Here is a 14,580-nt window from a genome sequence, read left to right as displayed (position 1 = left end):
CACAACTTTTGCTTTTGCTAAACTTTATCAGATGATTTTCATTTCCCATTTCACAGAGCCCATCGTAATCTGTACAACCAAGTTGAAGGTACACCGACTGGCTAAGAAATTCACGTCTTATTGAAAGATATTATCTCAGACCACTTTTTGGTTGACATCCAGGAAACTTTTCTACTGAGAGGATGGGCACTGAATTCTCTCTTCTCTTTCTAATTTTTTTAACATTTATTTTTTGAGAGACAGAGAGAGACAGAGCATGAGCAGGACAGGGGCAGAGAGAGAGGCAGTCACAAATTCTGAAGCAGGCCCCAGGCTCTGAGCTGTCAGCACAGAGCCCAACGCGAGGCTTGAACTCACAAACGGCGAGATCATGACCTGAGACGAAGTCACATGCTTAACCAACCGAGCCACCCAGGTGCCCCGGGCACTGAATTCTCTTGCAGGAATGTTCATTTATTCAGCAGCATCTATTGAGCACCTACTAAGTGCCAAAGACTGAAAGTATAGCTGTAAAAAAGACATTTTCCACCAAGGAGCTCACAGTTTAGAAAGGGGAACAAATGGTAAACAAATACATATTAAAATATTGTTCTATAAGTATGTAAACACAAAAACAAATGTGTTTGTGGTAAGTGTTATGAAGGAACACAAGGCAGACACAGAGAGATATGGGGTACTATTTTAGCCAGGGGAACCAGGAAAGTCCTCTGAGGAGCCAACATTTCATCACAGACCACAAAGAAGGAAGGGAACCAACCACCTTAATGGTTCTTTTCATTCGTTTTTATAAGGTTGTATTCCTTGATCAAATAAATTTGGAAAATGCAAGGTCAATGTGAGTTGACAGGTTCCCTCCCAAGCATTTCTCAGGGGTTTTATGGTGTCCGTTTGCCACGAACATCTCTGTGAGGGGAATACGGTTTGCACTTCCCAAGGTTCCCGCCCACGGCCATCTCTATCCCAGAGTCTCTTGCGGAACCACCTTTCCACCGGGCAGGGAAATGCTGGACCGGGAACCTCGGAGGATGGGAAGCAATGATCCTTACCAGCTGCGGCTGTGGTTTTGCTGGAAGCAGACGCTGGTATTCTGACACCCCAGCATGCTGTGCTCTGGGTTCATAAGCCACACGAAGGTGATGGCAGGCTTCCAGCCGAGATGCATCTGTTTCCTGCAGAGAAGGGGAGCCCGCCTCTGCCAGCTCTACAGCGAGCCTATCCGGGGTGCGCCCGTGTGCGGCGGCTGAGCCGAAGTTAGCAAATGTAAAACACGCATCAGCGAAGACCAGCCGGGCCTCGCCACCCACTAATGGTGCAAAGACAGCTGTGCCAGGGAAACTTCAGGCAAGAGAATGGGGGGCATCCCTTCTGCTGGGAACTTAATTTTTTTTTTTTTTAAAGGCTCAACTCTTCTTCAGAGAAAACATGTGGCTCAGTGGAAGGAGGGGCCTGGGAGTCTTGATGGCCACAGCAGGCTCACTGGGTAGTGTTACACAAGTCCTCTGCACCTCAGTAGCCTTGCCTGGCATATGGGAGGTCTCAGGCCCCACCATGACGCAAGTCTGTGGGAATGGCAGGTAGTGGTAGGGTCTCAGGAGGTTCTTCAGTCTGACCAGAGCCGACCCATCTAATAAATACAATACCCAGGAGGAAAATAACAGCAACAATGAGGACTCCACTACGAAGCCCAAGTCTGTGACCTTTATAGACATTATTTCACATAAAATCAAAACCATTCTGTGAGGTATGCACGATTATTAGCCGCACGTTTACAGGCGAGTCAACAGCTTCAGAGAGGTAAAGTCAGTTGGCCAAGGTCACACAGCCTCTAAGTGGTCGAATTGTTATCTGATCCCCAAATCGTGCCTCTCGGAATACTCTGCCCAAGTCCTTGGCTCGCCCCTCTGGGCGAGGGAGCCAGGAGGAAGGAGTAGGAGGAAGGCAGCCAGCTCTTTCTCAGCCAAAGCCTCAGTCACTCTGGCTTCTCCCCAGTCACTGAAAAGGTTTTTGCTAGCTGCCGGTGGGCACTGCTTAGGCAGAAAAGCAGGTGTGTGCCAGGCACAGAGATGTTCCTTGATGAGCACTTGTTGAATGAGTGAATGGTATTAGGAACAGCAGGCAAAATGAGATTTCATCCCAAATTTTCACAGGTCAGTAAGGGGTTTACTGCATCTGGCCAAGTGCCGGGGCCTCAGCTACAAACCAGGTAGGTGTTTGGGCTGGTGGAAGCCACAGTCCGATGGAAGATACAGGTCCCTCAGCACGCAATTACGTGAGCGACCAATCCCGTGGCTGTGTTCTGAGCAACGGGGGTTGGTGACCGTGGAAGATGTGACCGGTAAACCAGGCGTGGCCGTGTTCGCCCTTCTCAGTGGCACGGTGAGACCTAAGGAAGAGGGGTGGTCGGTCATCCGGGAGACAGAGAATGGAACCAGAGAGGTGAGTGGGCAGTGTGGAGCACCATGCACTCGGAACTGGCGTCTGATCCCCTGGCCGAGGGGACAGAAGCTGCAGATTTGTGACATGGGGCAAGGCAACGCGCAGATCGCTCCTCACTGTCCGAGAGTCTGGGGCTTTTGAGGGAGCTTTTCCTCCAGCCCGAGGAAGATTCACACGGGCTCCAGCTCTCCAGACACCCACACAGCTTGGCAGCCTCTTCTCTCCTCGTACGTTTATGCTATTTGTATTGGCCAACAACAGACGTTCAGAGTCTTCGCCAGTCCTTCACGACCAGTCCCCTGGATTTCCCTCCACGTGGAGCTGACAGAGCGTGGTCTCTAAAGTATTTAAGGACCAAACTTATTTGGGCGCCAGCCGAAGCATGCTTTAAAAGAAACACTATTGGCGAAGGTCGTCCATGTCTGGTGTTGAAAAAAGCAGCAAAAATGGAAAAAAAGTAAAATCATTTTTAAGCCTCCCACTGAAGCTAATGAGTGCTAGTATTTCCTCATACAGCCTGACACATACTTTCTACATTCATATATAATACGGGTATGTAAATAGTAAGCTTTTAAGAACAATGAAATCAGATTCTACGTGCTGCCTGGGATGGTACTTTTACAATTGTATCATGAACCAATCATTGGCTTGGTTTCCAAGCCAATATTTATACCATTTTAATGGTAGCATAAAATTTCATCACATGAATACGCTGTACCCTTATTATATGGTACATATGATACAATGCATTGTATACCAGAATATGCCAAACCCTTATTATATGGTATATACAAATATTCCAGACCTTGATTATTGACCATTTAGGTTGTTTCTGCTATTTTCATCGATAGAGACAGTGTTGTGAAGAGCTTCTTGAACATTCCTTGTTATGAACCTTCCTGAATAATTTTTTTTAATGTTTACTTATTTTTGAGAGGGAGAGAGACAGAGCACGAACGGAAGAGCGGCAGAGAGAGAGGGAGACTCAGAGTCCGAAAGCAGGCTCCAGGCTCTGAAACGTCAGCACAGAGCCCGACGCGGGGCTCAAACTCAGGAACCGTGAGACCATGACCTGAGCCGAAGTCAGGCCCTTAACCGACTGAGCCACCCAGGTGGCCCCTGAAAAAAAATTTTAGTGGAATTGCTGCATCAAAATTATGAACATCTGAAGAATTTACCTAAATACTTCCAAATCCACCTCCACTCTGTCCCAAACCATTGCCCCAGCCTCACACACTAACCAGTAGATTGCGTGATTCATTTAAACTCTTGACCAACGGGAGAGGTGAAACTGATACCTTGTTCTTATGTTCCATCTTTGATTACAAGCAAGTTGAGCATCTTTTCTTGTGCCTCCTGGCCACTCCTGTGTATTCATCAATCTGCTATAGCTGTCCATGTTTCTAGCAGAATATTCAACATTTTCTGACTTTTTTGGTATTTATTTTTTACTCATTATTTTAATGCGATTTTTAAATTACGGTGTGGTCAAGTTTTTTTCTATGCTTAGAAGAGCTTTTTCTGTTTCAAGATTATATAAATATTTCTTTGCATTTTTTTCTAACTGCTCTAAATATATCTCCTTGATATTTAAATCTTCAATGCTACTGGGACTTATCTCGGTGTGTGATGTGAGTTAGGCATCTAACTTTTTCCCCCCCCAAACGACTAGCCAATTGTACTACCATTTATTTATTGACTAACCCTTTTTTTCCTATGAACTTGAGATGTCCCCCTTATTACATACTAAGCTGGTATACACCTTGGGTGTTTGGGTGACTTTCTACTGTTTCAATAATATGCTTATTTATTCTAGCCTCAAAACGACATTATTTTCATATGTTCATATTTCAAATTTCACTGCAAATTTTTTTAAGTAAGGTCTACTACAGCCAACACGGGGCTTGAAGTCACAACTCTAAGATCAAGAGTCACACGTTCTACCAACTGAACCAGCCAGGAGCCCCATACTGCACATTTTTAATGCATTATTAACGTTCAGTCAAACAGACCCAGTACTCCCACCCTGCTCTTTTCCTCCAGATTTTGTTTTGCTCCCCTTGCACATTTAAATTTTTTTTTTTATCAAATTTAAGCCTATATAAACACTGTCAAAATAATTCTATCAAGTTCAGTGTTAATAGCATTGTTTTGATAGAGGTATGTTAAATATATACATTAATTTGGGAAGAGTTACAATATTGAACCCTCTCATTTAGGGTAATAATACATCCTCTTTTATGTCCCCAGTCAAATTCTGTTCTTCATATATGTTCTACATATATTTGGTAAGTTTGAATGGTCCTTGCTGTATAGGAAAGGTAGATATAGACGTAAATTGATATAAATGTTGATACACACACAGATATGTATGCATTTTTAGTTTGCAATAGGTTTTCTTACAGAATGCCCTAATTACTGTCAATGTTTTTTTTTTATTTTCTTGGCTTTCAGATGTCAATACATCACCGACTGGGCGCCAAGGTGGCTCAGTCAGTTATGTGTCCGACTCAGGTCATGTTATGTGTTTGGCTCAGGTCATGATCTTGAGGCTCATGGGTTTGAGCCCCACATCGGGCTTGCGGCTGTCACCCTGTCAGCATGGAGCCGGCTTTGGATCCTCTGTCCCCGCTCTCTCTCTGCCCCTCCCCTGCTCATGCTCTCTCTTAAAAAATAAATAAAACATTAAAAAAATAAAATACATCACCAACCAAGAGTGACAATTATAACTCTCCATCTAAAATATGTATAATTCATGGGGCACCTGGGTGGCTCAGTCGGTTAAGCGTCCAACTTCAGCTCAGGTCCTGATCTTGCACTCCGTGAGTTCGAGGCCGGCATCGGGTTCTGTGCTGACAGCTCAGAGCCTGGAGCCTGCTTCAGATTCTGTGTCTTCCTCTCTCTCTCTCTGTCCCTCCCCCACGCTCGCGCGCGCACGTGCGTGCTCCCTCTCTCTCTCTCTGTGTCTCAAAAATAAATAAACATTAAGAAAAAAAAATTTTTTTAATGTATAATTCTTAGCAGAGCTAATATTCCGTGGTAGGTACCGGTATGATCTACTCATTTTCAAATTTTGAAAAACATGCCTCCAGTTGGTAAATAGTGTATCAGCAACAGCAAGGTACAGCAAAATCAGTTAATGATATAGATTCCAATGTAAATCCATTAGTTCACGCTGATGGCTGTAGCACGTGATAGCTGCCAGTAGGCGGGTCTCCCGTCACAGTGACATCTGAGCAATTTTGGAGCATTCCCTGCCAGTTTGGCCTGTTTCGTGGAAGGCAGCATGACTTCACGGCACACGCTCTCAGAAGCACTCTATACTTGAGGACAGTGGTTCCCAGCCTGTGGGTTAGTCACCTCTGAAGTTCTCTGAGACCCCTTCAGGAATCTCTGAAAAGAAAACATCTAATGACACCAATACATCATTTGCCTTTTTCACTCTTGTTCCGTGAGTGTAAGCGGAGTTTTCCAGAGGCCACGTGATGAGCGATATCACAACAGATTGAAGGCAGAAGCGGCCCTCAGCATCCAGCTGAATTCTATTAAGCCAGACATTAAAGAGATTTGCAAAAATGTATAACAATGGTGCTCTTCTCACTATTTGGGAAAACAATTATTTTCATAAAAAATTCTTTGTTAGCATTCCCCAGGCTATTATTGTTATTTTTTTTTTTTACTGAATAAATACACAAATGAAAAGTTCTCAATTGTAACTTCTCATACCGTAAGTATTGATAAACGTAACCCACATAAACAAAAGATTTAAGGCTGCCCTAGCTAATTTTTAACTGTGTAAAAGAATTCTGAGACCAAAAAGTTTGAGAACCACTGTGTGGGGAGAATTCAAAATTTATTATTACGCCCAAATTATGTAATTGCCCCTGCCTCTAAATATTTCAGTTTTTACTTCATTTTACAGTTAGTATACTATAATTCTTTGTGTCATAGTGCAGTGTTCCGAGGTTTATAAACCTAATAATAAAATATTAAAAATGAAACCCAGAGTGAAGACACAGTAGAGCTTGGATAAGTTTCTTCATGTTCTTTTAAAATATTATAAACAAAGGGGTACCTGGGTAGCTCGGTCGGTTGAGCATCTGACTCTTGCTTCCAGCGCCTGGTCCCTGCCAGGCTTGTGAGATCGCGCCCCAAGTCCGACTGTGTGCTGAGTGCGAATCCTTGCTGCTTAAGATACTCTGTCTCCCTCTGCCTCTCCCTCACTCACGCGAGTGCGTTACCTGCGTTCTCTCTCTCTCTCTAAAAGATAAACAAACAAACAAATAAATAAATATTATAAACATGAATCTTCTGAACGTGGAAGAACAAGGAAGAATATGTTAATATGTTAATGTTAATAACGAGCCGTCCCTGGGATAGCTTCTGATACCAAGTGGAAACCAATACCTGGGACATCTTTTGATGCTGCGTAAGAAACAAAGCAAAATAAAATAAAAACGTTGTATACATGGAATGAAAACAACTCAGTTATTCCAACAAAAGTAACATGAGTGACTCTTTATAGTTAGCGTGTAAATATTACTCAGACGATCAGAGTACAAAACTTGTTTACAATTAAACCTTGAAAGTGCTATACTTTCATCAAATGTTTTATGTTCTGTTAGAACTCATGGTTTGTTTGTTTGAGAGAGAGAGAGAGTGAGAGCAGGGGAGGGGCAGGAGTAGAGGGAGAGACTCTTTTTTTTTTTTTATATGAAGTTTATTGTCAAATTGGTTTCCATACAACACCCAGAGCTCATCCCAACAGGTGCCCTCCTCAATGCCCATCACCCATTTTCCCCTCCCTCCCACCTGCCATCAACCCTCAGTTTAGTCTCAGTTTTTAAGAGTCTCTTATGGTTTGGCTCCCTCCCTCTCTAACTTTTTTTTCCCTTCCCCTCCCCCATGGCCTTCTGTTAAGTTTCTCAGGATCCACAAAGGAGTGAATACATATGGTATCTGTCTTTCTCTGTATGACTTATTTCACGCAGCATAACACTCTCCAGTTCCATCCACGTTGCTACAAATGGTCAGATTTCATTCTTTCTCATTGCCAAGTAGTATTCCATTGTATATATAAACCATTCTTTATCCATTCGTCAGTTGATGGACATGTAGGCTCTTTCCATAATTTGGCTATTGTTGAAAGTGCTGCTATAAACATTGGGGTACAAGTGCCCCTATGCATCAGCACTCCTGTATCCCTTGGGTAAATTCCTAGCAGTGCCATTGCTGGGCCATAGGGTAGATCTATTTGTAATTTTTTCAGGAACCGCCACATTGTTTTCCAGAGCGGCTGCACCAGTTTGCATTCCCACCAACAGTGCAAGAGGCTGCCCGTTTCTCCACATCCTCTCCAGCATCTATAGGAGGGAGAGAGACTCTTAAGCAGGCTTCACACCCAATGAGGAGCCCGACACAGGGCTCAGTCTCACAACTGTGAGATCATGATCTGAGCTGAAATCAAGAGTCGGACGCTTAACCGACTGAGCCACCCAGGCACCCCAAAATTCATGGTTTTAATAAAGAAAAATTTCTCTCATCAATGAGGAAGATTATAAAAAAGGTTATAAATCAGGTTCACATAAAAACCACTGGCAATAGTAAAAACCTCTGAAAAAATGCATCACAGTATTGATACAGCAAATGAAAACACCATCTGTATGGTTAAAAAATAATTGAACATTGTCAAACATAAAATATTTAATAGAACTTTAAAAAAGAGCAATATCAATATGGGCTTACTGTAGCAATCTAAATTTATGGAGTTGTTTGTTGCAAAATATTTATCTGCTCATATGAGAAAACAACTTTTTGGAAAATGTATAAATCAAGGCAGTAAAATTTCAATCATTATTGATGAAGCTTCAACTGTTTCATATAAACTAGTTTTTAATAATTTACTTAAAATGTGAAATTCAAGACTTTGAAGATAATTTAATGGTTTTTGTTGATCTCATGAAGCAGGAAGGAACAACATCTGAAATAATTTATCAAAATTTATTGTTGACACATGAGAAAAATGGTTTCAATGAGAAATATTTTCATGAAAACCTTATTTGATTTTATACACACAGTGCCTGTGATTAGCAAGGGAGAGAGTCTGCAGTTTCAGCCAAAATTTAGGGAAATTTTTGAATGTTTTAATTTGGCACTGTCCAAGTCACTGAATTCAATTACCCTTGAATGATGCAATAAAATATATAAACCAAGTAAGTAATTATAAAGGTTTTCTTAATTTATTACCATACATCATGTAACATCAGGAAAAATTTATAATATATCTGAAGATTTGGGAATTGAGACCATGAAAATTAGGATGCTTGGCTGTAATGTCAGAATTACAAAAGCGGTTTGAAATTCATTTCGAGTTTATCAATTGAACAAAAATTGTGTCATAGGAGCAAAAGTTTAAAAATTACTCTTTTTTAAAAAGATATTTTACTTTAAACTATCCACTAATTTAAATATCGATGATAGGGATGCCTCGGTGGCTCAGTCGGTTAAGTGTATGACTTTTGATTTCGGTTCAGGTCATGATACAAGGTCATGAGATCGAGCCCCCCAACAGGCTCCATGCGAGGAGCCTGCTTAAGATTTTCTCTCTCTCTCTCTCTCTCTGCTAAATATAACATATATAATATAATATATAATAAATATATCAATGATATATTTAGCTTAATAGAAAGCTTTACTAAGTATATGGGACAATTTATGTTCCCAAATTAAAAACTAAATGCTCCCAAATTAAAAATGTTTAAATATATAAAACTAAAGAAAAATTGAAATTTTATAGAAATAAAGAGTATACCCTTCTATTATTTAAAAAAAAATTTTTAATGTTTACTTATCTTTGAGAGAGAGAGAGACAGAGTACAAGTGAGGGAGAGATAGAGAGAGAGAGGGACACAGAATCCGAAGCAGGCTCCAGGCTCTGAGCTGTCATCATAGAGCCCGATGCAGGGCTCAAACCCACGAACTGTGAGATCATGACCTGAGCTGAATTCAGACGCTTAACCAGTTGAGCCACCCAGGCGCCCCACGAGTATACCCTTTTAAATAAGATAAAGTACTGATTCAAAAGGAAAATATATTCAATTGGTAAATTATCAGAAATATATTTGTTATTTAATGACAAAAGTAAAAAGTAATAATTCTTAAATTTCTTTTATTTTTCTTTAATAAATTGTGTTCTTTAATTTATTAAATAATTAATGTTGCTTTGGCCATTATTTGACCAAAAATAGTGTTTATGAATCCCCATGGATTGAAAGTAAATGAAGATTAACAAATGACTTTTAAAATTAAATACATTATAGTAAATAATTTTATGTCTTGTTTAATAGAAATTAAATATATAAAATCCCAAATATTTTAAAGGCCAAAAAATTCCAGCAGAAGCTGAGAGGTGAGTCAGCACTGTGAACAGTGTTTTGGACATTAAGAGACATGCATTTAAACAAACCACTCACTGACCACCAAGGAATGGTAAATCATTTAAAGAATCTGGTACAATTCAGGTGTTAGATTATAGTTCAGAGAGAGCATCATTTAATTAGGATGTCTATGTTTTACAAAACTGTACCGACAATTTCTAAAAATCAACAAATGGTTTGGAAGTTATTAGAATGATCTATCTGAGGGATGCCTGGGTGGCTCAATCAGTTGAGCATCCGACCCTGGCTCACGTCATGATCTCGTGGTTTGTGGGTTTGAGCCCCGCATCGGGCTCTGTACTGACAGCTCGGAGCCTGGAGCCTGCTTCAGATTCTGTGTCTCCCTCTCTCTCTGACCCTCCCCTATTTGTGCTCTGTGTCTCTCAAAAATAAAGAAACATTAAAAAAAAATTTAGAATGATCTGATTAAAAAAATTAACTATAACCTTTATTAATTGGCAATTTTATGATATATCTTAGTTTCTTAGAAAGCAAAAGAGACTAGGGGTGCCTGGGTGGCTCAGTCGGTTGAGCGTCCGACTTTGCTCAGGTCACGATCTCACGGTCCGTGAGTTCCAGCCCCGCATCAGGCTCTGTGCTGACAGCTCAGAGCCTGGAGCCTGCTTCAGATTCTGTGTCTCCCTCTCTCTGGCCCTCCCCCCGTTCATGCTCTGTCTCTGTCTGTCTCAAAAATAAATAAATGTTAAAAAAAAAATTTTTTTTTTAAATAAAAAAAAAAAGAAAGCAAAAGAGACTAAATTCTAACTAATGAATGTATTAGTTTATATCACTATCTCCTTGTTAAATATTTTAAATGTTGCCCATGGGTTTGGTAAAGTTTCTTATCTAATCGTGTTGGCAAGCACTTACATAATGAAGTTAAGTAACATTGATGGTTGAGGGTCTTGTCTTCTTTCTGATTTTAATTACAATGTTTCTAGACATTTGATTTGATGTAGGTTAAAACACATAAAATTGTGTAACTATTATCTTTGGTATGTAAAGAGCTTAATATGGTTTCCCATTTTTGATATTAATATGATTAGTTATAATAGTGGACTTTTAATATTGAATTGACCTTCTATTCTCATAATGAGCCCTATTTGGTGGTGGTGTATGATTTTTTAATGTACATCTGGATCCAATCATTCTTTTATTTTTTTAAAGAAATTTTATATCCATAACCCAAAGCATGACTCGTTATTAGTTTTCTTTTCTGTGTGTGTATATAAGTGTTATCAGACCTGAGTTTGAGAGATCTACTGATGAAATAATATAGACTTAATGCCTTTTGGTACAATTCTCTGACAACCATCTTGAATTCAGCGATGATTTATAGTCTATACACATTCTCTATTTCTTTTTGAGTCCATTGTGGGAATATATATGCTCATAAAATCATCTAGTTCATTCAAATTTTTAATTTTGGAGGGCACCTGGATGTCTCCATCAGTTAAGCAACTGACTCTTGATTTTGGCTCAGGTCATGATTTCACGGTTGTGAGATTGAGCCCCACATCAGACTCCATGCTGAGCATGGGGCCTGCTTGGGATTCCCCCCCACCCCTTAAAAAAATTTTTTTTTAAGTTTTTGGAGCATAGAGCATTTTTGTAATTTCTATGTAATATGTGCTTACAAGTAACATTTTTCTGTCTAGATCTTTGGTTAAAACTCCTTCATTATTCCCAACGTTATAAATTTTTGTATTGAGATATAATTCACATATCATAAAATTCACTCTTTTAAAGTGAACCATTCACTGATTTGTAATATATTTACAGGTTTTACAACCATCACCACTGTCTAACTCCAAAATATTCTCATCACTCCAAGAAGAGATCTGGCACCCATTAAGCTGTCACTCCGTCCCCTCCCTCTCAGCCCCTGGCAACACTGATATACTTTCTGTCTCTATGAATTTGTCTCATCTGGACATTTCACATAAATGGGATCACACAATATGCAGCCTTTCGTGTCTGGCTTCTTTCATTTAGCACAATATTTTCAAGATTCATCCACACTATAAAATGTATCAGTATTTCATTTCTTTTCATGGCTGAATAATATTCACCCTTGATGAGTGTTTGGGTTGTTTCCATTTTCTGGCTATTATGAATAATGCTGAATATTCAGGTACAGGTTTTTGTATGAACACATATTTTCAATTCTCTTGGGCATATACCTAGAGGTGGAATTGCTGGGTCATAGGGTAACTCTATGTTTATCCTTCTGAGGAACTACTGAACAGGTTTTCAAAACGGCTTTACTATTATACATTACTTCTAGCAGTGTGTGTGAGAGAGTTCCAACTTCTCCACATCCTTGCTAACAGCTTTTATTGTCTATCTTCTAAATTATGGTCGTCCTAGGGGGTGTGGAGTGGTATCTCATTGTGGTTTTTATTTACATTTCCATAAGGCATATATATCCTTTGCCTATTGGGTTATCTTAAATTATTTGTCTTTTTATTGTTAAGTTGTAGAAGGTCTGTACATATTCCAGATACAAGTCAGTTATCAGATATATGATTCTCATATAATTTGAAAATATGTTCTTCCATCTTATGGATTGCCTTTTCAGCTTTTTAAATTTCTTTTTAAAACATTTTTATTTAAATTCTAGTTAGTTAACATACACTGTAATAGTGGTTTCAGGAGTAGAATTCAGTGATTCATCACTTATATACAACACCCAGTGCTCATCACAAGCGCCCTCCTTAATACCCATCACCCATCTAGCCCATCCCCCACCCACCTCCCTCCATCAACCCTCAGTTTGTCCTCTATCATCAAGAGTCTCTAATGATTTGTTTCCCTCTCTTTCCTTCCCACTTCCCATATGTTCATCTGTTTTGTTTCTTAAATTCCACATAGGAGTGCTATCATATGATATTTGTCTTTCTCTAACTGACTTATTTTGCTTAGCATAATGCACTCTAGCTCCATCCACATCATTGCAAATGGCAAGGTTTCATTCTTTTTGATGGCTGAGTAATAGTCAATTATGTGTATGTATTTATTATTGTATTCCGTTGTGTGTGTATATGTATGTATATATGTATATGTTTATATATATATGTATATAACATGCATGTGTATATATATCATATATATATGACATGTATATTTATCCATTCATCAGTTGAAGGACACGGGTTCTTTCCGTGGTTTGGTTATTGTTGACAATGCTTCGATTTCTTGATAGTCTCTTTTATTTTTATTATTTTTTAATGTTTATTTTTGAGAGCAAGAGACAGAGTGTCAGCAGGGGAGGGGCAGAGAGAGAGAGACACACACACACAGAATCTGAGGCAGGTTCCAGGCTCTGAGCTGTCAGCACAGAGCCTGATGCAGGGCTTGAACTCATGAACCTCAAGATCATGACCTGAGCCAAAGTCAGACACTCAACCGACTGAGCCACGCAGGTGCCCTGATAGTCTCTTTTAAAGCATTCAAGTTAAAAAAAAATTTTTGGAACATGAAATTTACTGCTATCATGTTTTCACCATCAAAACTCATGATCTTGGTCTTTCCTTCTTGCCTTTGTATAAGGCCAAGAGAGACACTGGCTACTTTGACAACCTTAAAGTGAACTCCAGGAACATCACCAACAGCATGGCCTCTGCGATCAAATCCAGCAAACAGAACTTCATGATTCTCCTCAATAAAATTCAAACAACCATAATTGGGTACAAAGGCTGTGATTTTTTTTTCCCCATTCTTGATCAGCTGGACCTTAACACACTTCCTGATGGCAGAATTTGGCTGTATGGCTTCCATCTCTACTTGCCCAGCACAATTCCCTTGGTATGAAAAGTGCCTCCAAGAGGGTTGGCTTCCAGGGCTGCACCCAACTGGGCTTTCTCGTACTATTCATCATGCCACTTCTAGTCTCGTCAGTGGCTACAGAACTTCCTGGCAGTATGAATACCTGGCCACTTGCCCATGCTGCCGGCACCATGTGTCTGAGCAAAAGAGGAAGTTTTAGGTTTTGGGAAAATTCAATTTATCTCTTTCCCCCTTTTGGTTGCTTGAGCTTTAGATGTTATACCAAAGAAAATAATGTGTAATTAAAAATCCAAATTAAAATTTAGTTTTCTTCTAAGGGTTTTATAATTTTAGTCTGTGTTTTACCTTTGATCCACTTTGAGTTAATTTTTCTATATGGTGTGAAGTAAGAGTCCAACTTTATTCTTATGCATGTGGATAGTCAGTTATTCCTGCACCATTTATTGAGAAGACTATTCTTTCCTTATTGAAGTTTCTTGGCACCCTTATTGGAAATTAATTGACTGCCCATAGATACATGGCTTTACTTACTTCTGGACTCTCAATTCTATACCATTGATCTACATGTCTCTTCTTATGCCTTTACCACACTGTCTTGATTACTGCAGCTTTGTACTAAGTTTTAAAATTGGGAAGTTGGTGGGTGCCTGGGTGGCTCAGTCAGTTAAGTGTCCAACTTCTGCTCAGGTCATGATCTCATAGTTCGTAAATTCTAGCCCACTTTGGGTTCTGTACTGACAGCTCAGAGCCTGGCGCCTGCTTCAGATTCTGTGTCTCCCTCTCTCTCATTCTCTGTCCCTCACCCACTCACGCTCTATCTCTCTCTCAAAAATAAATAAACATTAAAAAACTTCTTAAATTGGGACATTGGAGTGTTCTAACTTTTTCTTTTTCAAGGCTGTTTTGGCTATTCTTACTC

General features: G+C 39.8%; 1 pseudogene; it reads right to left on the bottom strand.

Annotated features, from left to right (window-relative positions):
• Window positions 1–13,387: 13,387 nt before the first annotated feature.
• On the bottom strand, window positions 13,388–13,819 carry LOC122475185 (annotated as a pseudogene).
• Window positions 13,820–14,580: the final 761 nt, after the last annotated feature.

Source organism: Prionailurus bengalensis, chromosome D4 (assembly GCF_016509475.1).
Source record: "Prionailurus bengalensis isolate Pbe53 chromosome D4, Fcat_Pben_1.1_paternal_pri, whole genome shotgun sequence".
NCBI classification, from domain to species: domain Eukaryota; kingdom Metazoa; phylum Chordata; class Mammalia; order Carnivora; family Felidae; genus Prionailurus; species Prionailurus bengalensis.
The sequence above is the reverse complement of the archived record's forward strand: the minus strand, read 5'-3'. Positions and strand labels throughout refer to the sequence as shown.